The following is a 26,522-nucleotide window of genomic DNA, read 5'->3' as shown; positions in this document are numbered from 1 at the left end:
GGGTTTAACAAAGCTAGGTATCAAAGGAGTAGAATACTGGGTATTTGCCCACGATGCCATAAAGGGAGACATTGGGCTAATGAATGCCATTCTCAAACCACCATAGAGGGTACTCCGTTATCAAAAAACGGACAAGGACCAGGTGTTTACCCACAATATTGTGAAGAAAAGCATTGGGCTACATTGCCAAAAAACGGACAGGGGGGCCCAATGCTCCGGGGCTCACAACCATAAATATACGGGGCAATGGAGGAACCCAGCAACACCATCAGGGTAGTGCCCAGGACACATTATCCATTAGATCCCTCATCAGACAAACCAGAGGGAGTGCAGGGTTGGACATCTGTGCCTCCGCCAGAGGAGTACTAACTCCAGAGATGGGAGTTCAAATCATTCCCACAGGAGTAAAAGGACCTCTTCCCCAAGGAACAGTAGGCTAATTATTGGGATGCAGTTCTTTTACACTAAAAGGACTTATGATAAGTCCTGGGGTAATTGATCCTGATTATGAAGGTGAAATAAAAATTATAGCTAGTTCTCCAAGAGGTATATCAGTAATTTCACCAGGAGATAGAATAGCACAGTTATTAATAATACCCAGCCTGCATGATAAATTTTCCAGTCGTATTGTAGAAAGAGGTTTCAGAGGATTAGGCTCCACAGGCGTAGATTGGGCTATGCTGTCTTTAAATTTAGATTCTCTCCCAATGCTAAAACTAAATATTGAAGGACATGAATTTAATGGGCTACTTGATACAGGTGCAGACCTTAGCATCATATCTCATCAAGAATGGCCAAAACATTGGCCATTACAACAAGCCACTCAAATGCTTCGAGGCCTAGGAGTGGCGACTAATCCCCATAGAATTGAAATGGTATTAGATTGGAAGGATACTTAAGGATGTGAAGGAACTATACAGCCATATGTATTGGATCATCTTCCTATAAATTTATGGGGACAAGATGTCCTAGATCAATTAGGTTTGACATTAACAAATAACATCAATCTAAATGCGCCCACTATTAGGGCTAGACAAGGTTTTAGGAAAGGAAAAAGATTAGGAGAACAAGCACAAGGTATAGCAGCACCAATTCAAATAGATCAAGGAATAAATAGACATAGATTGGGTTTTCAGAAGGGGTCACTGAGACAATAAAAATTACTTGGAAACCAGAAAGACCACTATGGGTTCCTCAGTGGCCCCTGACTAAAGAAAAGATACAAGTAGCCCGTGACCCGGTCAAACAACATTTAGCGGAGGGACATATACAACCTTCCGTATCTTCCCATAATACTCCCATTTTTGTCATCAAAAAGAAATCTGGTAAATGGAGATTATTGCAAGATTTAAGAGCCATTAATAATGAGATGGTTATTATGAGACCTGCTCAATCGGGAATTCCCCTATTGTCTGCTTTGCCAAAAACCTGTTATGTTTTAGATATAGATATTAAAGATTGTTTTTTTTTCAATTCCAATTCATCCTGAGGATAGTCCATGTTTTGCATTTACTATCCCTGCACTGAATCATGAAGGTCCTGATCAGAGATATGAATGAAAAGTACTCCCTCAAGGGATGGCTAACAGCCCAACTATGTGTCAAATTTATGTTAACAAAGCAATCCAGCCACTTAGAAATCAAAATCCTGATCTACAAATATTTCACTATATGGATGATATATTATTAGCACATAAAGATAAAAACACATTGCTAGAATGTTATGCCATACTTACAAATTTATTAAAAAATTATAATCTAGAGATAGCAATAGATAAAGTACAATTAAATTTTCCAATTAATTATTTAGGAGTTCTATTATCCTCAACCATGGTCCGTCCACCAAAAATTCAAATACAAGTAGATCAACTCAAATCACTTAACGACTTTCAAAAGTTATTAGGAGACATAAATTGGATAAGGCCTTATCTAGGCATATGAACAGGAGAGTTGGGACTTTTATTTGATATCCTAAAAGGTCCATCAGATCCAAATTCACCCCACATGTTAACGCCTGAAGCAAGAAAGGCATTAAAAATTATTGAAACATACATGAAAAATATGCATTTGGATAGAATTGATATAAAATTGCCTTTATTATTTATTGTACTATCAACAAAAAATATTGCTACAGGAGTATTTTGACAAGAAGGTCCATTATTGTGGATACATTTATCTTATTCTCCTAACACTATTCTTACTAGGTATCCTGAGGCTGTAGGATAATTAATACTCAAAGGAACAAAAGCAGCAAAGGGAGTGTTTGGAATTTCTCCCAATAAAATTATTACTCCATATACTATGGATCAAATCAATGAGTTAGCTAATGAGTTAAATACTTGGGCAATAATCATGTGTAAATCTAATGTTTCATTTGATAATCACTTACCATCTAATCCTTTGTTGTCTTTTTGGTCTTCGCATCTTGTAGTTTTTCCAAAAATGACAAGAAAAACACCTATCATGAATGCTCCAAATATATTCACTGATGGGTCAAATAATGGTACAGCCGCAGTAGTTACCCCTGATCAAACTTTTACATTTTTAGTACCCAAATAATCAGCTCAAAAGGTAGAGCTTAATGCAGTATTACAAGCTTTTGTGATGTTTAAAGATTCTGTATTTAATTTATTTTCTGATAGTCAGTATATAGTTAATGCTATAGTATCCCTTGAAGATGCTGGTAGGATTTCCCCTTCCTCTACTGTTTTCTCTTTGTTTTCCACTATACAAAGTCTAATCTGGGACAGTAAAGATCCATTTTTTATAGGACATATCAGGGCACATACAGGATTTCCTGGATCCCTTAGTTTGGGCAATGATTTAGCAGATAAAACTACACACGACATACATATTTTCTCTACAATAGAAGAAGCTATGAATTTTCATAAAAGGTTCCATGTCAATGCTAATACTTTACAAAAGTATTTTAAAATAACTAAGGAACAAGCTAGACAAATAATAAAACAATGTCAAAATTGTGTGACCTTTTTACCACAAGTTAATCTTGGAGTCAATCCTAGAGGATTGATACCTAACCATATTTGGCAAATGGATGTCACACACTTGCCAGAATTTGGAAAATTAAAATATTTGCATGTTATAGTTGATACTTCTTCCGGATTTTTGATGGGTTCCCTTCATGCCGGAGAAAAAACTAAAGATATTATAGCTCGTTGCTTACAAAATTTTGCCACTGTGGGCCTTCCAAAACAGTTAAAAACAGATAATGGTCCTGGATATACTTCTACATCTTTTAAACAATTTTGCTCATCATTTGGCATTACTCATATAACAAGAATCCCATACAATCCACAGGGACAAGGCATAGTTGAAAGAGCTCATCAAACTATTAAAATGTACTTATTAAAGCAAAAAGAGAGATTTGGAAAGGGGTATATATCCCCCAAAGATAAACTTAAAATGACCCTTTTTACTCTAAACTTTTTAAATTTGGATTCATCAGGGCTTAGTGCTGCAAAAAGGCATATGTGTCCAAAAAATGTACATAAGCCTAAGGTACTTTGGAAAGATATTCTAACAGGACAATGGAAATTTCCTGACCCAGTGATTGTCTGGAGTCAGGGTTCTGTTTGTGTGTTTCCACAGGGAGAACAGCAGCCAATTTGGATTCCAGAAAGACTAACCAAAGCGATTTCTACAGACCAAAATGAAGATGATTTGACTCAAACCCATAACAGCTGATATCCAGAGCTCCAGCTTGGCTGTTCTTACATCTGCGACAGCGATTCTCCCACACCTGGAGGCTAATGAATAATGAACACCATTAAGGCCTATTTCAAATGTAAAAAACCTTGAGGCTTGCTTGTGGGAATACCTTCACACCCATTATGCAAGTTACAGGAAAAAGGATGGGATATCCAAAAAAGAGTCAAACCCAGGTGGTAACGAGGATGTCTTTTTTCAATATCTATTTTATTATTGCCCTTTCCCACATCATAAAGTTATATTTTATTTTTTGAGCTCATACAGACCTAGGTTAATATTTTTCTATCAGTTTTATTTTTTGACTGTGGAGTTTTTAAACATTGCAATGGAGATTTCACCTGTGTAAAGCTACAAGGCCTTTACTATTGTCTTATGTGTTGTATGTTATGTGTGCACACTTGTGTTTTGTATTGTATGTCTGTATGTGTGTATGTCCATATATCATATATGAGGAGCGCTCATGAAAAAATTGTTTCAAATATTTTTTTTTACTCATGTGATTTAAATGGTTTTATTTAAATTGGGTAAACAGCTGTTGAGGATTGCTTTAATATGTGAACAAATAAGGAGCTTCACAGATCTGTTTGTTTAATTTCACCTTTCCTTTTCATTATATTTAATAATTCTGTTCAGGATAATGTAAATTGTTCAGAAAATTGTTTTCTTTGTACCTGTTGGAATGTTACATAATTTTTTTTTTTTTTTAGTCCTCATTGCCAGAATTCCTATCTTCATCCCAGTGCCGGTGAAGACAAAGATAAAACCAAACTACAGCTTCTGCGATAGCTATCACAACAAACTGTACAAACTGATGCATAAATGAATAATGTAACTCAACAACTGATGCTCAATCAAGGAGTCAATTTACTTTGGGAGGAAATGGACATATTAATGGATTCCTCTGCTTTGAACTGCTTGCAGAACTTGCCTGGATTATGTATCACTTGTATACATTGTGAACTATCTGTTGGTGCAGTGAATTGTGGTAGTGCTGGAGTATCTTTGCTGATGGTGTCACCGGTGGTACAATTTTTCCAAAGGAGCTGTCAGTTGGCTTGGTGTCATGGCATTTCTGTATCCTCCCTTCTGCTATTGATGGTCTAAAATTTGGGGGCCAACAGAGGTGAGGCAAAGAACCTCATCCCCCACTGGCACCAAGGCCAAATTTGGGGACCAACAAATGTGAGGCAAAGAACCTCACCCACTCCTGGTGCATAGGCCTATCCACAAGTATGGCTATATGCTGGACCGGTAGTCAGTGACGGGTATGATCCAATTGCAGTGGTACCAACCCAAGAAAGGAGGCTGATGCCTTGAGGTCAGCTCATCCGATGACAGGTAAGGACCATATGTACTATTGGACAGCCTAACAGGCACGGTCCCTAAGCCACATGCTTGGTGCTTAATTAAACCGAAGGGGGGAGATGCTGAGAGCCCTAGCCGAGTCGGAATGAGGCATGGCATTTTTGCAGTTCTGAGTGGTTGAGAGGTGATGCCAGCAGGCCATTGAGATGATAATGGTTATGTTAAGGTGTGTATTCAATTGGATATTATACCCCTGCTGTCCGCCTGGGCCTGCTACTTTGGAGCTCTCGCGGGGATTCCCGGAGAGTTCCCATTGGTTGGGTAAGTGCGGGAGGAGGGATTTCTGGAGGAGGGATTTCCGGTGTGTGGTGTGTCCTGGGAGAAGTCCGCGTGGGTGGTATTGGCGGAAAAGCCTGCGTGCAGTGCCGGTAAGAGTTGAAATAAAGTAGTTGCTGTTTGAACCTACAAGGCTTTGTGGTGGCTCGGTTATTCGTGCCCAGCCAGACTGCGGCACCTCTGGGCTTCAATAGTCCTCACAGTATTTCCTTCTTACAGAAACTCTTCAGGGCTGGGTGGTACGTGGGTCTGGGCAGAAACCCATTAGAAGTTCAAAGAATAGAGAGCAAACCTCTCTCCAAAATTACCTAGAATATTAGGGAAGCAGGAGAGTTGACAAGACAGTGTCACATGGTCCCCTCTGGCCTGTTCAAAGTCCACATGGGCAGCAACATGGCAGGAAGGTAACCAACACAGGAGGCTTTGCTACATTCTGGTGATCCTGACACCAGTACAAACAGTACTGACAGCTCCTGACAGGAACCTGGAATTCTTGGTACTCAACTGCTTTGAGAAAATATGGAGGTTTTCAGAAAAAAAATGGCTATGCTGAGTTTCCAAATTCCTAATAGTTTTGGCAAGTATTGTTTTTTTTAGTTTAGATTGCTTATCATCTGCCTATAACACTTTGCTGTCTCTCCATATTCACAAGCCAGCCCTGAGTGCCAGCACCAGTTTCTTAGGACATTTCCCCTCCTGAGTTAGGCTTGAGAAGACACACCTGAGAGATAATCCCGTGTCTGAGGTGAGCTCCAGCTGTCCATGGCTTTCCAGAGCTTTCACATCTTTCTTGAGCTTTATCCTTGTTTCAGAATTTCTCTTCAGGTAACATGTTTGATATCTCATGCCCTTGCAGGCTTGTAACTGTGACTTGTAAAGTCAGCCTTTCTCCCGGCAATGGGGGTGCAAGTTAGAATCCCTTAGGGAGTGAGTCCTGAGTGCACTGACTGGGCTCCAAACTACTCTGGATTCTGTTTCCCAATGTCCCTGACATCTGCCCCTGGGGGCTCTCTAGCTCTTCACCTTAGTCCTTTGCATTCTGCTGTGATGACTAACCACGTGGCCTATTGTGAGATGTTGGGTTCTTGTGATGATATTTGTAGCTCCTGGTGCTTAGAAGTTAGGGACCTTGGACTCCCAACTCCACAAATTTGACAACCTGGTTTTCAGTCCCAAGAGCTTCAGATTAAATTTTGCCAATGTTGTGTTCATAAAATTGACAGGGAGGCGAAAATGTTCAAACAGTACATCTGTAGCCTAGAGAGTTGCTTCCTATGAAGCAAGACTCAGTCCAGCCTGGAGACTGTGAGGTCTATGGTGGGATCCTCTATGGAGTGAGTAGAGATTTGTCAGGGTTTGTAGTTTTGGATTGTGCACAGCTGGCATGATCAGATCTGTGCCTGCCGTGCCTCTTGCCTTTTCACATCATCTTTTTTTTTTAGCCTTGCAACCTTATCAAGTGCTTGGTTTTTGCTCACACCATGAGGGTGAGAACAACTAATCATTTAAGCAGCCTTTCATATCAGCCCATCTCAATGTCAGTAATTCAGATGTACCCAGGTATGACCTGCTGAGTGTCCAAGTATTGAATGTAGCTAGTGTCTATGGAATACTTTTTAGCATATAAATGACCAATTGCATTGCAACATATGATATATAAAACTTGCCCAAAAACTATTACTTGAAAGAAATAATTTTTTTGAATTTTACTACGAGAAATCTTAAGTTTATCACTTTTCAATTCCATATTCAGACAAAAATTAAAATATATGTCTTCAAGGAACATTATTTCCTTTGGAAATTCAGGTTATCTAGTAGATTAACACAATAAAGATGCTTTGATTATCTGCTTGTTTCTAATTGTTAGTATAGTAGAAGATTTTCTGAGTCATTTTTATATCCTTTGCAAATAAAGATGGCAATTTGTTGCTTCTTTGTGTTTTGTCAATTCCATTAATGTTCATCGGACACAAGATTTTGCATGTTTTGATTCTATCTTTTGCATATTTGTTTTCTTGTTCATTAAAATTTTCTCTCAGATTTAATTTTTTTTCTCCTACTTTTGGCCTAAATTTCATAGTCCTTGATTGATAGCCTTCTGCTTTAATCCTGTGGAGAGCAGCCTGTGTCCTTCTGTGAGTCCATCCATGATGAATAATAGAACACGGTTTTCAGGCTGTGCCCAGCTCTGAATCACTCCATTTTCTGCAGCAGTGGTTTGCCATGTGTTGTTCCGTTTTGAGCCCAAGTGCCAACATAGAATGACTCCTAGTTTTTGCAAGTAAACAACCACAAGTTGCCTAGCACCACTATAAAGTACAAACGTATTTTTTTGACTTATAAGCTGGAGTGGAGGTGTGTAGTCCATTTGGACTGCTGTTTATTAGCCACCTATAGACTGGCTTATAAACAGATTCGTAAGTTCAAGATCAAGTTATCAGCAGACTTCATCCTTAGCGAGTGCTCACTTCCTCACAGACTATTGCCTGGTTTCTTTAATATGATTTTGATGCACCCATGAATCCATGTACTTCTGATTTAATTTTATTCAGAATTCTGTACGGAAACTACTTCAAGTCTGTGCTTCTCTAGAAGGGCTGTGACATCTGTGGTTTTGTGGTTCCCTCATCAAGCTTTGAGTAGTGTGATAGTAAACAAGAATTCCCACCTGAGAATTTCCATCAAACTCCAAAGCTGAGTACAGGCACTAAGATAAATGAATGAATAAAAATAAAGAAAATAAAATTTAAAAAAATCACAATTTCTAAACAATGATGTTGGCTCATCTTTTGTAGAGTTGTTTTACTAGACCACTGAAACATGAAAAAATTCATTTCAGTTGTAAGTCTCATTCCATCAATTTAAGAAATCATTTAACAATACTGTCCTTCCCCCAATATTGTATGTATACTTCCGACAGGCTTACAGAATGTTTTTTTTTTTTTGAGGTATTTTTCCTTGCAAAAGTTACCCACCATAAAATCCAGGAGATAGGCTCCAAATGTGTTTTTCTTCTACATTAAAAAGAGTAATAACTAGAATCTTCCATCAAAATATATATAATAAATAATAGTTATTAAAATATGATAAATACTAATAAAATAACAATGCTACAAATTTTAATTTAAAGACTAAAATAACAAGCTTTATATTCTTCATTTCTATAATTGTATCTTTTAAAACTCATGAACAAAATAAAAAAAGAAAAATAAGAGCAAAAGACAGAAGGAGAGAGAGGGAGAGAGAGACAAAGAGAAAGAGAGAAAGACATTGATCGATTTGCTGAGAGAATTTTTTTCCTCTGGAGTTTGACTTTTTACATCATTGGTCTCATTGTCTCAGGAAGTCCAGGCCACTGAATAGGTCAGCAGGTTCAATTCTAGTAATGGTTAATTTCTTTTCAAAATTATAGGAATACCTGTTTTTTTTTTTTTGTGTGTGTGTGTTGTTCTATATAGAGTTATGACAGAACTTACAGTTTTATATATTGTTTGCCTCTATTTTATGAGATCAGCTTCTGGCAACAAAAGAAGAGATCATTTTTTTTTCTAGCTGTTCTTGCACCCAGATGGATTCTGGTGATTAAGTTTATACAGGAGATTTCATCAGAATACTTTTATGTTACTTTGTAGGTCTTGTTCATATAACTCTGAAACATTATTCAAGCCTTAGTCGCTCTTTTCCCATCCTACTTATTCAGGATACCAGATGTAGTAGTTGTCAATCTTTGATCTTGCAGATGAATGCAGTGCCTTAATGTGAGAGTAACAACAGGAAGGCAGGAATCTGAATCTCTGAATGACCATGTGAAGTAATGCTTTCACTCATGTCTAAGGGTTGGGGTTAACGTATCTTTCAAGTTGTATCAACAGACCACCAAACGATTTGCATCTCCAGTGCCATCAATTTATTCTATCTCCTTCCCATCAGAGAGAAGGAACTCCAACACAGCTAAGTACCTCGTAGCCTTGAAAGTCTCTTCCTGGGTGTGCAACAAACCCATGACTGGGTCCCCAGTGATTTTTCTACTTCATCCTCAGTGAGCCTGTTTCACTGGCTACGTTGGATGGAGGCTTGTTTCCCAGGATTAGCCCCTACTACTCTGCATTTTCTGCTCTAAAATATATTTTCTTCAAGATCTTTTTGCTAAACTCTGAGTAATTCTTCAAGATCCACTTGAAGAATAGAAAATGAAAGATCTATTTAAAGAATGGAAATGGCACTTCTGTGAAGCCACCTATTGTTGAGGGCCACAGCGGAGTCGGGATGATGCATGGCATTTTTGCCAGAAGTAGTGGTTGAGAGGTGACGCTAGCGAGCCATTAAGATGATGACTTTTGAGTTCTAGCGGAGTTCCCGTTGAGTTCCGCTTGAGCTCTAGTGGGGATTCCCGGAGAGTTCCCATTGGTTGGGGAAGTGCCGGAAAAGGGATATTTCCGGTTGCTGGTTCCTGGAGGAGCCGCGTGGCGTTCGGGGGAGTCCAGGGAGCGTGTGTGGAGTGTGCTGGTGGAGTTCAGAAATAAAGTTTGTTCCTGCTTCAGTGGCTCGTGATTTGTGCCCAGCCAGACTGTGGCAACCTATAATATTTACAAGTAAAACTAACTGTTGCTTAGGTAGGAACCACATACACTGTTATTTTTATCATCATTTTGATATCCATTGCTTTTTGCTATATTTTATTGGATTTTCACCATCAACATACAAACTGATTGAAATAATAACCTTGTTTTTTTTTTTCCATCTTTAAACACCCAATAGCAATGAGCTCCACATTTGTATTATCTGTATGAGTAATTGTACTCCTAAATGTTGCAGGAAAAAGAAGTATGGTTCAATTAAAACAAAACAAAACAAAGGTTATTTATGAAAACTGATAAACTCATTTCACAAAATAATAGTATGTTTTAACTGTGAAATTAGGAGGTGCTAGTAATAAGCTCATATGAACATAAACTTTCAAATATGTGAGTGGTAGTACTTCAGGACACATCAAGGAAAAATTAGAAGATTCAAAATTATCATTTTGAAGTTTATCTTCTGATATGGTATTCAAAGTAACAATGTTGGATAATTGTTATTTTAGATGATATTATAAAAACGGAGCTGTGACTTCTAGCTATCAGTACTTAGCTTTTGTCATGTTATTGTCAAAAAATAAATTCTACACAAATATACTGCTGAAAATGAGAGGGACACTCTTGATATCTTTTTGAGGAGCTCAGAGCATTCTAGGTAGAGAAATTAGCCAATGAAACATCCACATCCATTTTAAGAACACAGTGTCTATTTATTTGCACCTAGAACCATGAAGGCAGCATGTATAGGCAAAGAGTAATCTGATTACATAATTTTGTCCTATGATTTAACACATCAGACTTCCTTCCTTAAGTTAATACATTTTTAGTTGTTTAAATTATTATTCATACTAAAATTTAAATGTGAGAGGAAGTTACTTAATCAAAGATAAAGACAACAAACAAACAGATGATATTTGTGGCATTTGTCAGCTTTAGAAAATTGCTTATGGTTATAATTCTTTGATAATTTTTAATAAATAGTCCCATTTTTCTTTCTCTTTTCTTTTTTCTTTTTGGTTGGAGATTGACCCCAGAGTCTAACACTGCAGCCCTCTACCACTGAATTCTCTTCTCCTACAGACATCACTAATCACTTTTATTTTGTGTTTTTGTCTTTTACTTAAAGCAAAGATCCAAAATATATACATTCTAGGTCCTCAAGACTTAGATCCAATCTAGTGAATACATTGGAAGACTATGTTTCAAAGGAACAGTAATCATATCTGGAATGTGAAGTTGGAGGACATATATCCATCTATCTATGCACACACACTACATGTATGTAATTTTATTGCTAATGAAAAAATGCTGATACTCATGAGGAGAATACTTTAAAAAACCAAGAGAGAGGGAGAACAAGAGATGAGGGAGTAAAAATTTTAAAACAAACAAAAACTTATTTTCCCTCCCCGAAAAGTACAACTGAGAGAGAAGGTATTGAAATACTCAGTCTCTGGTCACTGTTTTGACATTCCTGCCTGTTGTTCTACATCTATTGTGGGGCCAATGACACCAAAGCCACCTGGGGAGGAGGGACATGCCTTGGCTTTTGAAGCCAAAGTCCTTGTGTGGAGAAACAGGGCACAGTCTGCCTGGCCTCAGCCACTCACTGAGTTTCCAGCCAGGGGCGAAAATGTATAAAACAGTCAAATCCTTGAAAAGATCTTGTGTTTTGGATTGCAATTCTCTTTGTCTCAAATCAGCCATCCCTTAACTAGCTGGCTATAAATCAGATTTGTTTTCCAGTTTTTGAAAATCCTGGGTTTTGGAAATAGCCAGACACAGAACTTGTGGGAAACAGGGTGCCTGAACACTTGTCCCCAGACTTTGTTGCCCTGGCCAAGTAAATCTTCTCCTAAGCTGGCCTTCCATTCATTAACAATATTGAAACCCCAAGTGCACACTCAACACTTGGGGTGTGGAGCCCATACTGGAGAGTGGGTGAAGGCAGCAGAAGGACAGCACAGGTGGCAGGAGGTTGCAGCCTATGTTACGCTAGGCTGCACTGGGTTGTGATTCTTGGTTTTGTAAAGAGGTAACTGCATAGCGAAAGCACATGCCCTGTGTTTCCTTCCTGTGCTGCAGCTTCTCTGACATCCACCTTGGACTACCCCAAAGAATTTCTGCATGAATGATTCAGCAGTGCTTCACATCCTCATCTGCAGAAAGATGGGTTTTTTAAACCCAGGGACTGAAATCCAGCAGCCTAGCCTTATTTAATTAATTTATTAAATTAACTTATGAATTTGAATCTTCTCTCTTTTTCTTTTGTTTAGTTTGGTAAGGGCTTATGGATCTTGTTTATCTTTTCAAAGAACGAACTCTTCATTTCATTGATCCTTTTATATTTTTTAAAAACTTTCAATTTCATTTATTTTAGCTCTGATCTTATGTTTTTCTTCCCCTTTACAGATTTTGGAATTGGTGTGTTCTTTTTCAAAGGCCTTAAGGTGCATCATTAAATTGTGTATTTCAGATTTTCTTATGTGGGCACTCATAGCTACAAACTTTTCTCTTAGAATTGCCTTCATATTGTTCCAGAGGTTCTGGTATGTTGTATCAGTATTCTCATTTGCTTCTGAGAACTTTCTAATTTCTCCCCTATTTTTTCTATCACACATTCATCATTCAAAAGTGTATCATTCAAGCCAGTTGCAGTGGTATACGCTTGTAATCCCAGTGGCTCAGAAGGCTAAGGCAGGAGTATTGCAAGTTAAAAGCCAGCCTCAGCAATTTAGGAAGGCTCTAAGCAGCTCAGTGAGACCCTATTTCAACATAAAATATTAAAAGGGCTGGGGATGTGGCTCAGTGGTAAGCATCACTGAGTTCAATACCAAACCCAGTCTTCCCCAACAACAATAAAAACAACAACAACAACAAAAACTAAGTGTATCATTCAATATCCATGCATTTATACAGTTTCTGAAAGGTTTTTTGGTATAGATTTTTAATTTCATTCTACTATGATCAAAAAAAGATGCAAGGAATTATATAATTTTTTTTTGTATTTTATAAGTGTTTCTTTGTAGTATCAAATATGGTGTATTTTTGGAGAAATTTCCTTGAGCCACTGAGAAGAAAGTGAATTCAGCTGTTGTTGGATGAAATACTCTATAGATGTCTGTTAAGTCCATTTGGTTTATATTTTTTTCAAATTCAAAGGGTCATTACTGAACGCATGTCTGCATGACCTATTTATTGGTAAGAAAGGTGTGTTGAAATCATCTTATATTTTTGTACTGGAGTCTATGTGAAGCTTCAATTTGAGTAGTGTCTCATTCATGTAATTGGCTGCATCCATATTTGGAGCATAAATATTTATTATTTATTATATCTTCTTGTTGGATTGTTCTCTTTACCAGCACGAAGTGACCTTCCTTGCCTTTTCTGATTAACTGTGGCTTGAATTCAGCTTTGCCAGATATGAGAGTAGCTACTACTCCTTGTTTTCATATTCCATGTGCATGATATATCAATTTCAACCCTTTCACTTTTGGCTTATGACTGTCTTTGCCAGTAAAGTGGATGTCTTGCAAAAAAACCTAGTTGTGTCCTCTTTTTATATCCATTCTGCAAGCCTATGTCTTTTAGTGTGATAGTTAAGATTATTTATAGTCAGTGAAATTATAGAGAGTTGTTTATTGACTCCTGCCTCTTTGATTTATTTCTAATGTTTAATGTGATCCTGTTTCTAATTTACTTGGCTGTTTTTGAAATTATATTTGTTCACTTGTGAACTCTGGAGTTTGCTTTTTATTTGAGTGGAGTATTTTCTTTCTTTTTTTTCCAGTTCATTTCCCTGTTTTTTTTTTAATTTTACCATCTTTCTTTTGTTCTATTTTGGATATATGTAACTGCAGAGTATATTTTAACATAGTATACATTCATGAAGTATAACTTATTCTTCACTAGGATTCCATCCTTGTGGTTGTACACAATGTGGAATTTCACTGGTCGTATATTCATATATATAACATAGGAAAGCTATGTCCAGTTCATTCTACTGTCTTTCCTCTTCCCAGCCCACTCCCTCGCTTCATTCTTCTTTGTCTAATCCAATGAACTTCTATTCCTGACTCCCCCCTCATCCCCCTACCCCTGTCCCCGCCTTTGTATTATGTCAACATCCACATATCAGAGAGAAAATTTAGCCTTTAGTTTTTTTGGGATTGTCTTATTTCACTGACATGAGAGTCTCCAGATCCACCCATTTATCTGCAAAAGTCATAAAGTAATTTTTTATGGCTGAGTAATATTCCATTGTATATAGATACCATATTTTCTTTATCCATTCATCTACTGAAGGGCATCTAGGTTGGTTCCACAGTTTAGCTAATGTGAATTGAGCTGGTATAAACTTTGATGTGGCTACATCACTGTTGTATGGAATTCTTCTTTTTCTTCTCCTTCTCCTCCTCCTCCTCCTCCTCCTCCTCCTCCTCCTCCTCCTCCTCCTTCTTCTTCTTCGTGCCGGGAATTCAACTCAGGATCTTGTGCATGCTAGACAAGGACTCTACCAACTGAACTATATCCCGGCCCCTATATGCTATTTTTAAGTACTTTGGGTATATACCAAGGAGTGGGATAATTGGGTCAAATGGTGGTTCCATTCCAAGTTTTCTGAGCAATCTCCATACTGCTTCCAGAGTGGTTGCAACAATTTGCAGTCCCACCAGCAATATATGAGTGTACCTTTTCTCCCACATCCCTGGCAATATTTATTGTTACTTGTATTCTTGATAATTGCCATTCTGACTGAATTGAAAAGAAATCTCAATCTAGTTTTAATTTGCATTTCTCTAATTGCTAAAATGTTGAACATTTTTTCATATATTTGTTGACCTACTATATTTCTTCTTCTGTGAAGTGTCTGTTCAGTTTCTTTGCCCACTTTTTGATTGGGTAATTTTTTTGTGTGTGTATTAGGTTTTTTGAATTATTTATATATCCTGGAGATTAATGCTCTATCTGAGGGGCAGGGGGCCATTTTGTAGACTCTCTCTTCACATTCTTGATTGTTTCTTTTGCTATGAAGAAGCTTTTTAGTTTGATACCATCCCATTTATTGATTCTTGATTTTACATCTTGGGCTTTAGGAGTCTTGTTGAACAAGTTGGTTCCTAAGCCGACACGATGGAGATTTGGGCCTACGTTTTTTTTTTCTAGTAAGCACAGGGTCTCTGGTCTAATGCCTGGTTCTTAATCCACTTTGAGTTGAGTTTTGTGTAGGGTGAGAGATTGGGGTTTTGTTTTATTCTGCTACATATAAATTTACAGTTTCTGAAGACACCATTAAAAGCCTACCAACAAAGAAAAACCCAGGATCAGACGGATTTTCAGCTGAATCCTACCATCTTCCAAGAACTAACACAAATTCTCCTCAAATTATTCTATGAAATAGAAAAGGAGGGAACTCTTCCAAACTCATTCTGTAATATTAACCTCACCCTTATACCCAAACCAAACATACACATCAAGGAAAGAAAACTTCAGACTAATATCCTGATGAACATAAATGCAAAAATTCCCAATAAAATTCTGACATATCACATACAAAAACATATTAAAAAGACAGTGCACCATGATTGAGTGGGGTTCATCCCAGGGATGCAAGGTTGCTTCAATATATGGAAATCAATAAATGTAATTAAACACATTAATAGACTTAAAGACAGGAGTCACATGTTTATCTCAATAGATGCAGAAAAAGCACTTGACAAAATACAGCATTCATTCATGTTAAAAAAAAGTAGAAAAACTTGGATAGTAGGATATATCTCAATATTGTAAAAACTATACCTGTTAAAACCAAGGCCATCATTATTCTAAAGTGAGAAAAATTGAAAGCATTCCCTCTGAAAACTGGAACAAGACTGAGATGACCTCTTACATCACTTCTATTCAACAGAGTCCTTGAAATTCTAGGCAAAGCAATTATACAGAAGAAAGAAGTTAAAGGGGTATGATTAGGAAAAGAAAAGCTCAAACTGTCTCTATTTACTGATGACATGATTCTATATTTAGAACCCCTCCACACACCAATAAAACAATCTCCACCAGAAAATGTCTAGAACTCATAAATGAATTCAGCAAACTAGTAGGATATAAAATTAACACCCATAAAGCAATTGCATTCCTATACTAATGATGAATCAGTTTAAAAAGAAATTAGAAATGTTATTTCATTCACAATAACCCAAAATCAAACCAAACCAAAACAAAAAAACCTTGAGTATCACTCTAACCAAAGAAGTGAAAGTTCTGTACAATGAAATCTACAAAAGACCAAAGAAAGAAATTGAAGAAGAATTTAGAAGATGAATTTAGAAGATGTTCTTGGATAGGCAGAATTGATATTATCAAAATGGCATATTATCAAGAGTGCTATGCAGATTCAATGCAATTCTTTTTAAGGTTCTGATGACATTCATCACAGAAATAGAAAAAGCAGTCATGATATTCATTTGGAAAAATAAGTGGACTATCTCCTTATATAAGTTCTGTAGTACTAAGTTAGTAGCCATGAATTCTTTTAGCTTCTTCTTATCTTGGAAAGTGTTTATTTTTCTTTAGTTTTTGAAGAATTGCTTTGTTTTATGCAACAGTCTAGGTTGACAGTTATTTTCTTTCAGGACTTAGAACACACCCTTCCAAATCTACCTGTTGAGTTTGCTGAGGAATCAGATGGCTTGATTCTAAATGTGACCTGATGTTTTTATTTTGAGGTTGAAAAATTCTATTCTTGTTCAGTATATTTTATCATAATGTATTGTGGAAAAGTTATTTTCTTTCTTTTCCTTTCCTTTCTTCTTTCTTCCTTCCTTCCTTCCTTCCTTCCTTCCTTCCTTCCTTCCTTCCTTCCTTTCTTTCTTTCTTTCTTTCTTTCTTTCTTTCTTTCTTTCTTTCTTTCTTTCTTTCTTTCTTTCTTTCTTTCTTTTCTTTCACCCAGGGATGCTTAACTTCTGAGTCCATCTCCAGCTCTTTATATTTATTTTTTTAAATTTTGAGACAGGGTCTTGCTAAGTTACATAGGGACTTACTAAGTTGCTGAGGATGTCTTTGAACTTGTGATCCTCTTTCCTCAGCCTCCCGAGCCACTGGGATTATACGTGTGTGCCACAAGTGAGAGCTTCTTTTTATGATCTTATATATTTGTGATTCTCAAATATCTGGCTGTTCATCTCATTTCCAAGATTTGGAACATTTTCTGTTAGTATCTTCCTGAAGAGGTTGTCCTTTCTATTCACCTGTATCTCACACCAAAATTCAATTCCAAATATTCTTAAATCTGATCTCATAATGTATCTAAGAAGTTCTTTTAAATTATTATCATGGTGACTTATTTTCCTTTCTTTAATACTGTCTGAATGTTCAATGCTGTCCACTTTACCTTCCAGCTTTGAGATGTTGTCTTCAGCATGATCTACTCTCACTCAGTTTTTTTTTCTTAGAATTTATTGATCATTTTAATAATTATTCTTTTGAATTCTTTATCGGGTACTTCATCCACTTCAATACCTTTGTAGTCAGTAGTTGGTGAATTGTGACCTATAGAAGTTATCATTTTACCTTGTTTTTTTTCATGTTTCTTGTATATCTGTATTGTGTTTTATACATCTTTTGTGATGAATTTCTTCTCTATTCTTCTATGTGGACCTTTTTAGGTCACAGACTTTTCCTACTAAAATGTCCAAGAGTGATCTAGTTTGAGACCCTCTCATAGGTATGGTATCTACAACTTTTGTGTTACTTCTTTTCTGTTTTTGTTGTAAGAGTGGATGTCCATGTATGAGTCCTGAAGGTTCACTTCTAGGTATTCATACCTGAGGCCTAGTCATTAGTTTGTGTTTTTGTTTTTTCTATCCTTTTAAATAAGATATAGCTGAATCTTGAGTGCTTTTAATTTGTGTGTAGAGCAAGATCCAATGTTTTTTTTTTTTTTTTTTTTTGGCTGAATTTAGTTCAGAAGCAGAGTCTGTACCCTATGAACTTGTAGTGTTCCTTTAGATTCCTAGGACCTTACAGAAAAGGGGAAAACCAACAGTATGAACATCCAAAGCAAACAATAAACAGCATTAAAATAAATACACAACATGTATGGTGACTTCTACAACACTAGCTACCACCAGAACAGGAATGATGAAGCCAGCAGTTGTCAACAGCAAAATCAATAAGTAACTGTGAACTAAATCTGGTATTAAAGTGAACAGCAGGCTTCAATTCTGTCATCTACAGCAATAATAATTGCAACAACTTGAATGCTGGGGGCAGGAGTTAAGTAATACTAATCATTCTGAAAAATGGTGAAAACACACTTCAAAACAAAATTGCACGTGGCTGGACACATTTCCAGGAGAGAATGAAAGTGTTTAATACTACTAGAAATAGCATAAGTCAGATCAATAGGAAAAGTCTGCTCACGAGAATAGGAAACTAGAAAGCATGAGACTTGCGCCCCAATACCTACACATTAGTGTAGAACTTCTGCCTGTTATTGCTGAGGGACTGGACACTCATGTGCTTTGTATTCTTCAAGCTTCCCACTCACAGTAGCTACCCAGGAATGACATCACTATCTTTAGTTCTTAGCAAAACTATGAGGTTTACCATAGTAAATACATGCCATAATCATGCAAACCTTACTTCTACCAGAGTTCTTCTCTCAGTTCAGGCTAGTTCTGAAATAAAGCTTTTCAATTTATTATTATTATTATTCCTAGAGCTAAGAAGTTGGGTTCCTCCTGACAAACACATGCATGCATGGAAATCTGTTTCAGTTCTTTCCCTCCTCTTTCCCTTCCTGTCCTCACTTCCCTCTCTCATTCTCTTTCCTCTACTCTACTATGCTGAGAGCCATAGCCCAGTCAGAATGATGCATGGCATTTTTGCCAGAACAAAGTGGTTGAGAGGTGACACCAGCAAGCCATTGAGATGATAATGGTTATGTTAAGCTGTATATTCAATTGTAACATTAGACCCCTGCTGTCCACCTTGGCCTGCTACTTTGGAGTTCTTGCGGGGATTCCCGGAGAGTTCCCATTGGTTGGGGAAGTGCCAGAGGAGGGATTTCTGGTTGGTGGTTCCTGGAGGAGCCACGTGGTATTCGGGAGAGTTCCCGGGGAGCGGGTGTGGAGTGTGCTGGTGGAGTTCAGAAATAAAGTTTGTTCCCCTTGTCAGAAGATGGCGGCGAGGGGAGTGCATTGCCCCCGTGTGCCGCGTCACTGTGCGGGAGAATGACGAGTCAGGACGGCTAAAGGCTATCTTGTTAGGAATTTCCAGCAATAGTGGGGTGCTCCGGAAGCTGGAGGAAGGATTTCCATCGCACGAAGATCGGCTACGGGGGCTCAAACGAGAGAGATTTGTCCTTACGGAGGGTCACACTGCTTATTCAGCAAATCGCCCCGCGGCTAGAGTCTGCGGCGCGCGCTGGGAAACGAGGAGATAGCTACGCAGGGATACAGCGCTGCAGTTTCTGCGGGCTTCTGCCAGCTGTGTAAGCACCATACTCAGTGCTGAATTCTGGGTTTGAGACGGGGGAAGGAGGCGGTCCAATTCGGTTCTCCACACCGGTCAGACCACAGAGGAGGCCAGCGGCTACCATCTTGGAGAGCTGACGTCACCATCCCTGTTTTCGACTGATCGCAGCTCATTCAGCCATAGAACAGGTAATTTCAGGCTGCCATTCGCCTGCGGCTTGCAGACAAATTACTCAGGCTCAGTGCTAAATAACCCGTGGAAACTGCTTCTTGGAGCCTGCTCTTATCAGAGCATACACTGAGCACGGAACGGCCGAGTTCCGGCTCCCGGAACTGCTCTGGCCCAGGGCTAAGGAGCCCGCCGAAACTGCTTCTCGGTCCGGGTCCTGCTGAGTACTGTGGAGGTAAATACCAACCGAGCCTTCGTGGGCAGTGGCAACGGGACTGAGACGGGGCTTGTGAGGGCCGGTCAGGACTCACCCGTTGCTTTGGTCACCCGGCAAAGGGAACGAAATGCTGCCATTGGCATAGGATACCAACACGGCAGAGATCTGATGTCATCAGAAAGCGGCGGAGGAGAGACCTTCATCAATACCAGCGGCGACAGAAACACTTGGTCTCCTGGTAGGGAGGGTGAGTCACAGACACCTGAGTCTCTCTCGCTATGTCGTTGAGCCAGAGGGGAGGAGCGGGGCCGCCGCCCGCGCCCGGAGCAGGCCCAGCGGCTCGCCGGCATGGTGGTCGCGTGACCGCAATCGGAGTGGGGGCGGAGCGGAGCCGCCACCCGTGCTCGTAAGGTGGGCAGACCTGCGACCGACCAGCAGAACAGGCCCAGTGGTCTGCGGGCATGGTAGGAGGGGCAGGGCAGAGCCGCTGCCCGCGGCTGTAAGGTAAGCAGACCTGCGACAGACCGGTGGATCAGGCCCAGTGGCCTGCCAGCGTGGTACACATGTCACCCCAACTGGAGTAGCGGCAGAGCAGAGCCTTCGCCCGCACCCGGATCAGGCCCAGTGGCCTGCTGATGTGGTGGTCACGTGACCCCAATTGGAGTGGGGGGCGGAGCGGAACCGCCACCCATGCCCGCAGGGTGGGCAGACCTGCGACCAACCTGCAGTTCAGGCCCAATGGTCCGCGGGCGTGGTAGGAGGGGCAGGGCAGAGCCACTGCCCGCGCCTGCAAGGTAGGCAGACCTGAGACAGACCGGCGGATCAGGCCCAGCGGCCTGCCGGCATGGTACACACGTCACCCCAATTGGAGTAGGGGCAGCGCAGAGCCGCCACCCGCGCCCGCAAGGTAGGCAGACCTGCGACCGACCGGCAGAACAGGCCCAGAGGTCCGCGGGCATGGTAGGAGGGGCAGGGCAGAGCCGCCGCCCGCACCTGCAAGGTAGGCAGACCTGCGACAGACTGGCGGATCAGGCCCAGCGGCCTGCCGGCATGGTACACACGTCACCCCAATTGGAGTAGGGGCAGAGCAGAGCCGCCACCCGTGCCCGAAAGGTGGGCAGACCTGCGACCGACCAGCGGGACAGACCCAGTGGCCTGCCGGCGCGACAGACACGTCACCCCATTTGGAGTAGGGGCAGAGCAGAGCTGCCGCCCGTGCCCGCAAGGTAGGCAGACCTGCGACTGACTGGTGGAACAGGCCCAGCGGCCGGCCGGGGTGGTAGGCATGGCACCCCAGTTGGAGTAGGAGCAGAGCAGAGCCTTCGCCCGCGTCCGGGACAGGCCCAGCGGTCCGCGGGTGTGGTAGACAAGTCACACCAATTGGAGGAGGGGCAGAGCAGAGCCGCCGCCCGTGCCTGCAAGGTTGGCAGACCTGCAACCGACCCGCGGATCAGGCCCGGTGGCCTGCCGGCGTGGTACACACGTCACCCCAATTGGAGTAGAGGCAGAGCAGAGCTTTCGCCCGCGCCCGGGACAGGCCCAGCGGCCCGCCGGCGCGGTAGTCACGTCACACCAATTGTAGTAAGGGCAGAGCAGAGCCGCCGCCCGCGCCTGCAAGGTAGGCAGACCTGCGACTGACCGGCAGAACAGGCCCAGGGGTCCGCGGGCGTGGTAGACACCTCACACCAATTGGAGGAGGGGCAGAGTAGAGCCGCCGCCCGCGCCTGCAAGGTAGGCAGACCGCCACCCGACCCTGCAAGGGAGACTTTTCAACTATACAAGAGAAATATAAATATATAGGGGGGAAAATTTTTCAAAAACACAACAGTTTCACCAAGCAGAAAGAAATGCAAGCAGTATGAAAAGACAAGGAAAGAAAGGACCACAAGCAATGCAGATCAACTCAACTTTAGAAGAGTTAACAGCTGCAGCAGATGGAATGTCAGATAAAGAATTCAGGATATACATGCTTCAGATGATCTGGAGTCTCAAGGAAGACATCAGACAGCAAAATCAGACAATGAAAGATAACTTCGACAATGAATTACATAAACAAATCCAAGAAGCAAAAGATCAACTATACAGGGAGATAGAGGTTATAAAAAACAAACAAACAGAAATCCTAGAAATGCAGGAAGCAATGAACCAACTTAAAAACTCAATTGAGAATACTACCAGCAGTGTAGAACACTTAGAATATAGAACATCAGACAATGAAGATAAAGTATTTCAACTTGAAAAGAACATAGACAGCTCAGCAAGACTGTTAAGAAACCATGAGCAGAACATCCAAGAAATATGGGATAACATAAAGAGACCAAACTTAAGAGTCATTGGGATAAAGGAAGGTATAGAGCTCCAAACCAAAAGAATGAGCAATCTATTCAATGAAATAATACGAAAAAACTTCCCAGACTTGAAGAATGAGACAGAATCCCAAATCCTAGAAGCCTACAGGAGGCCGAATGTGCAAAATCATGAGATCCACACCTAGACACATTATAATGAAGATGCCCAACATACAGAATAAGGAGAGAATTTTAAAAGCTACAAGAGAAAGGAAGCAGATTACATTTAGGGGTAAGCCAATCAGGATAACAGCTGATCTTTCAACACAGACTCTGAAAGCTAGAAGATCCTGGAATAACATATTTCAAACACTGAAAGAAAATGGGTTCCAACCAAGAATTGTGTATCCAGCGAAATTAAGCTTCAGGATGGAAGATGAAATTAAAACCTTCCACGATAAACAAAAGTTAAAAGAACTTGCAGCTAGAAAACCATCTCTTCAAAACATCCTTGGCAAAACATTACAGGAAGAGGAAATGGAAAATAACAATGAAAACCAACAGTGGGAGGTAGGACAGTAAAGGGGGGGAAAATAATCAAAGAGGAAAACAAACCATGTTTAGTAACAGAAATAAACAAATATGGCTGGAAGAACAACCCATATCTCAATAATAACCCTAAATGTTAATGGCTTAAACTCACCAATTAAGAGACACAGGCTAGTAGAATGGATCACAAAACAAGACCCAACAATATGCTGCCTACAGGAGACGCATTTGATAGGAAAAGACATACATAGGCTGAAGGTGAAAGGTTGGGAAAAATCATATCACTCATATGGACTTCGGAAACAAGCAGGAGTGTCCATACTCATATCAAATAAAATAGATTTCAAGCCAAAGTTAAGCAAAAGGGATAAAGAGGGACACTACATACTGTTTAAGGGAACCATACACCAAAAAGACATAACAATCATAAATATATATGCCCCAAACAATGGTGCAGCTATGTTCATCAAACAAACTCTTCTCAAGTTCAAGAGTCTAATAGACCACCATACAATAATCATGGGAGACTTCAACACACCTCTCTTGCCACTGGACAGATCTTCCAAACAAAAGTTGAATAAGGAAACTATAGAACTCAATAACACTATTAATAACCTAGACTTAATTGACATATATAGAATATACCACCCAACATCAAGCAGTTACACTTTTTTCTCAGCAGCACATGGATCCTTCTCAAAAATAGATCATATATTATGTCACAGGGAAACTCTTAGACAATATAAAGGAGTAGAGATAATACCATGCATCTTTTCTGATCATAATGGAATGAAACTGAAAATCAACGATAAAAGAAGGAAGGAAAAAGCATACATCACTTGGAGAATGAACAATAGGTTACTGAATGATCAATGGGTTATAGAAGACATCAAGGAGGAAATTAAAAAATTCTTAGAGATAAATGAAAACACAGACACAACATATCGGAATCTATGGGACACATTGAAAGCAGTTCTAAGAGGAAAATTCATTGCTTGGAGTTCATTCCTTAAAAAAAGAAAAAACCAACAAATAAATGATCTCATACTTCATCTCAAAATCCTAGAAAAAGAAGAGCAAAACAACAGCAAAAGAAGTAGAAGGCAAGAAATAATTAAAATCAGAGCTGAAATTCATGAAATCGAAACAAAAGAAACAATTGAAAAAATTGACAAAACTAAAAGTTGGTTCTTTGAAAAAATAAACAAAATCGACAGACCCTTAGCCATGCTAACGAAGAGAAGAAGAGAGAGAACTCAAATTATTAGCATATGGGATGAAAAAGGCAATATCACAACAGACACTTCAGAAATACAGAAGATAATCAAAAATTATTTTTAATCCTTCTACTCCAATAAATTAGAAGGTAGTGAAGGCATCGATAAATTTCTGAAGTCATATGATCTGCCCAGATTGAGTCAGGAGGATATAGACAACCTAAACAGACCAATATCAATTGAGGAAATAGAAGAAACCATCAAAAGACTACCAACTAAGAAAAGCCCAGGACCGGATGGGTATACAGCAGAGTTTTACAAAACCTTTAAAGAGGAACTAATACCAATACTTTTCAAGCTACTTCAGGAAATAGAAAAAGAGGGAGAACTTCCAAATTCATTCTACGAGGCCAACATCACCCTGATACCTAAACCAGACAAAGACACTTCAAAGAAAGCAAACTACAGACCAATATCTCTAATGAACCTAGATGCAAAAATCCTCAATAAAATTCTGGTGAATTGGATACAAAAACATATCAAAAAAATTGTGCACCATGATCAAGTAGGATTCATCCCTGGGATGCAAGGCTGGTTCAATATACGGACATCAATAAATGTTATTCACCACATCAATAGACTTAAAAATAAGAACCATATGATCATCTCGATAGATGCGGGAAAAGCATTCGACAAAGTACAGCATCCCATTATGTTTAAAACTCTAGAAAAACTAGGGATAACAGGAACATACCTCAATATTATAAAAGCAATCTATGCTAAGCCTCAGGCTAGCATCATTCTGAATGGAGAAAAATTGAAGGCATTCCCTCTAAAATCTGGAACAAGACAGGGATACCCTCTCTCACCACTTCTGTTCAACATAGTTCTCGAAATACTGGCCAGAGCAATTAGACAGACGAAAGAAATTAAAGGCATAAAAATAGGAAAAGAAGAACTTAAATTATCAGTATTTGCAGGTGACATGATTCTATACCTAGCAGACCCAAAAGGGTCTACAAAGAAACTATTAGAGCTAATAAATGAATTCATCAAAGTGGCAGGATATAAAATCAACACGCATAAATCAAAGGCATTCCTGTATATCAGCGACAAAGCCTCTGAAATGGAAATGAGGACAACCACTCCATTCACAATATCTTCAAAAAAAATAAAATACTTGGGAATCAACCTAACAAAAGAGGTGAAAGACTTATACAATGAAAACTACAGAACCCTAAAGAGAGAAATAGAAGAAGATCTTAGAAGATGGAAAAATATACCCTGTTCATGGATAGGCAGAACTAACATCATCAAAATGGCGATATTACCAAAAGTTCTCTATAGGTTTAATGCAATGCCAATCAAAATCCCAACGGCATTTCTTGTAGAAATAGAGAAAGCAATCATGAAATTCATATGGAAAAATAAAAGACCCAGAATAGCAAAAACAATGCTAAGCAGGAAGTGTGAATCAGGCGGTATAGCGATACCAGACTTCAAACTATACTACAGAGCAATAGTAACAAAAACAGCATGGTACTGGTACCAAAACAGGCGGGTGGACCAATGGTACAGAATAGAGGACACAGAAACCAATCCACAAAACTACAACTATCTTATATTTGATAAAGGGGCTAAAAGCATGCAATGGAGGAAGGATAGCATCTTCAACAAATGGTGCTGGGAAAACGGGAAATCCATATGCAACAAAATGAAACTGAATCCCTTTCTCTCGCCATGCACAAAAGTGAATTCAAAATGGATCAAGGAGCTTGATATCAAATCAGAGACACGCCGTGTGATAGAAGAAAAAGTTGGCTACGATCTACATACTGTGGGGTCGGGCTCCAAATTCCTCAATAGGACACCCATAGCACAAAAGTTAATAACTAGAATCAACAAATGGGACTTACTCAAACTAAAAAGTTTTTTCTCAGCAAAAGAAACAATAAGAGAGGTAAATAGGGAGCCTACATCCTGGGAACAAATCTTTACTCCTCACACTTCAGATAGAGCCCTAATATCCAGAGTATACAAAGAACTCAAAAAATTAGACAATAAGAAAACAAATAACCCAATCAACAAATGGGCCAAGGACCTGAACAGACACTTCTCAGAGGAGGACATACAATCAATCAACAAGTACATGAAAAAATGCTCACCATCTCTAGCAGTCAGAGAAATGCAAATCAAAACCACCCTAAGATACCATCTCACTCCAGTAAGATTGGCAGCCATTATGAAGTCAAACAACAACAAGTGCTGGTGAGGATGTGGGGAAAAGGGTACACTTGTACACTGCTGGTGGGACTGCAAATTGGTGCAGCCAATTTGGTAAGCAGTATGGAGATTTCTTGGAAAGCTGGGAATGGAGTCACCATTTGACCCAGCTATTCCCCTTCTCGGTCTATTCCCTAAAGACCTAAAAAGAGCATGCTACAGGGACACTGCTACATCGATGTTCATAGCAGCACAATTCACAATAGCAAGACTGTGGAACCAACCTAGATGCCCTTCAATAGACGAATGGATAAAAATAATGTGGCATTTATACACAATGGAGTATTACTCTGCATTAAAAAATGACAAAATCATAGAATTTGCAGGGAAATGGATGGCATTAGAACAGATTATGCTAAGTGAAGCTAGCCAATCCC

This window comes from Marmota monax, unplaced genomic scaffold, assembly GCF_021218885.2.
Source record: "Marmota monax isolate L192 unplaced genomic scaffold, Marmota_monax_Labrador192_F-V1.1 WCK01_AAM20220418_F8-fsc00070, whole genome shotgun sequence".
Lineage (NCBI taxonomy): Eukaryota > Metazoa > Chordata > Mammalia > Rodentia > Sciuridae > Marmota > Marmota monax.
This window is presented reverse-complemented; position numbering follows the sequence as displayed.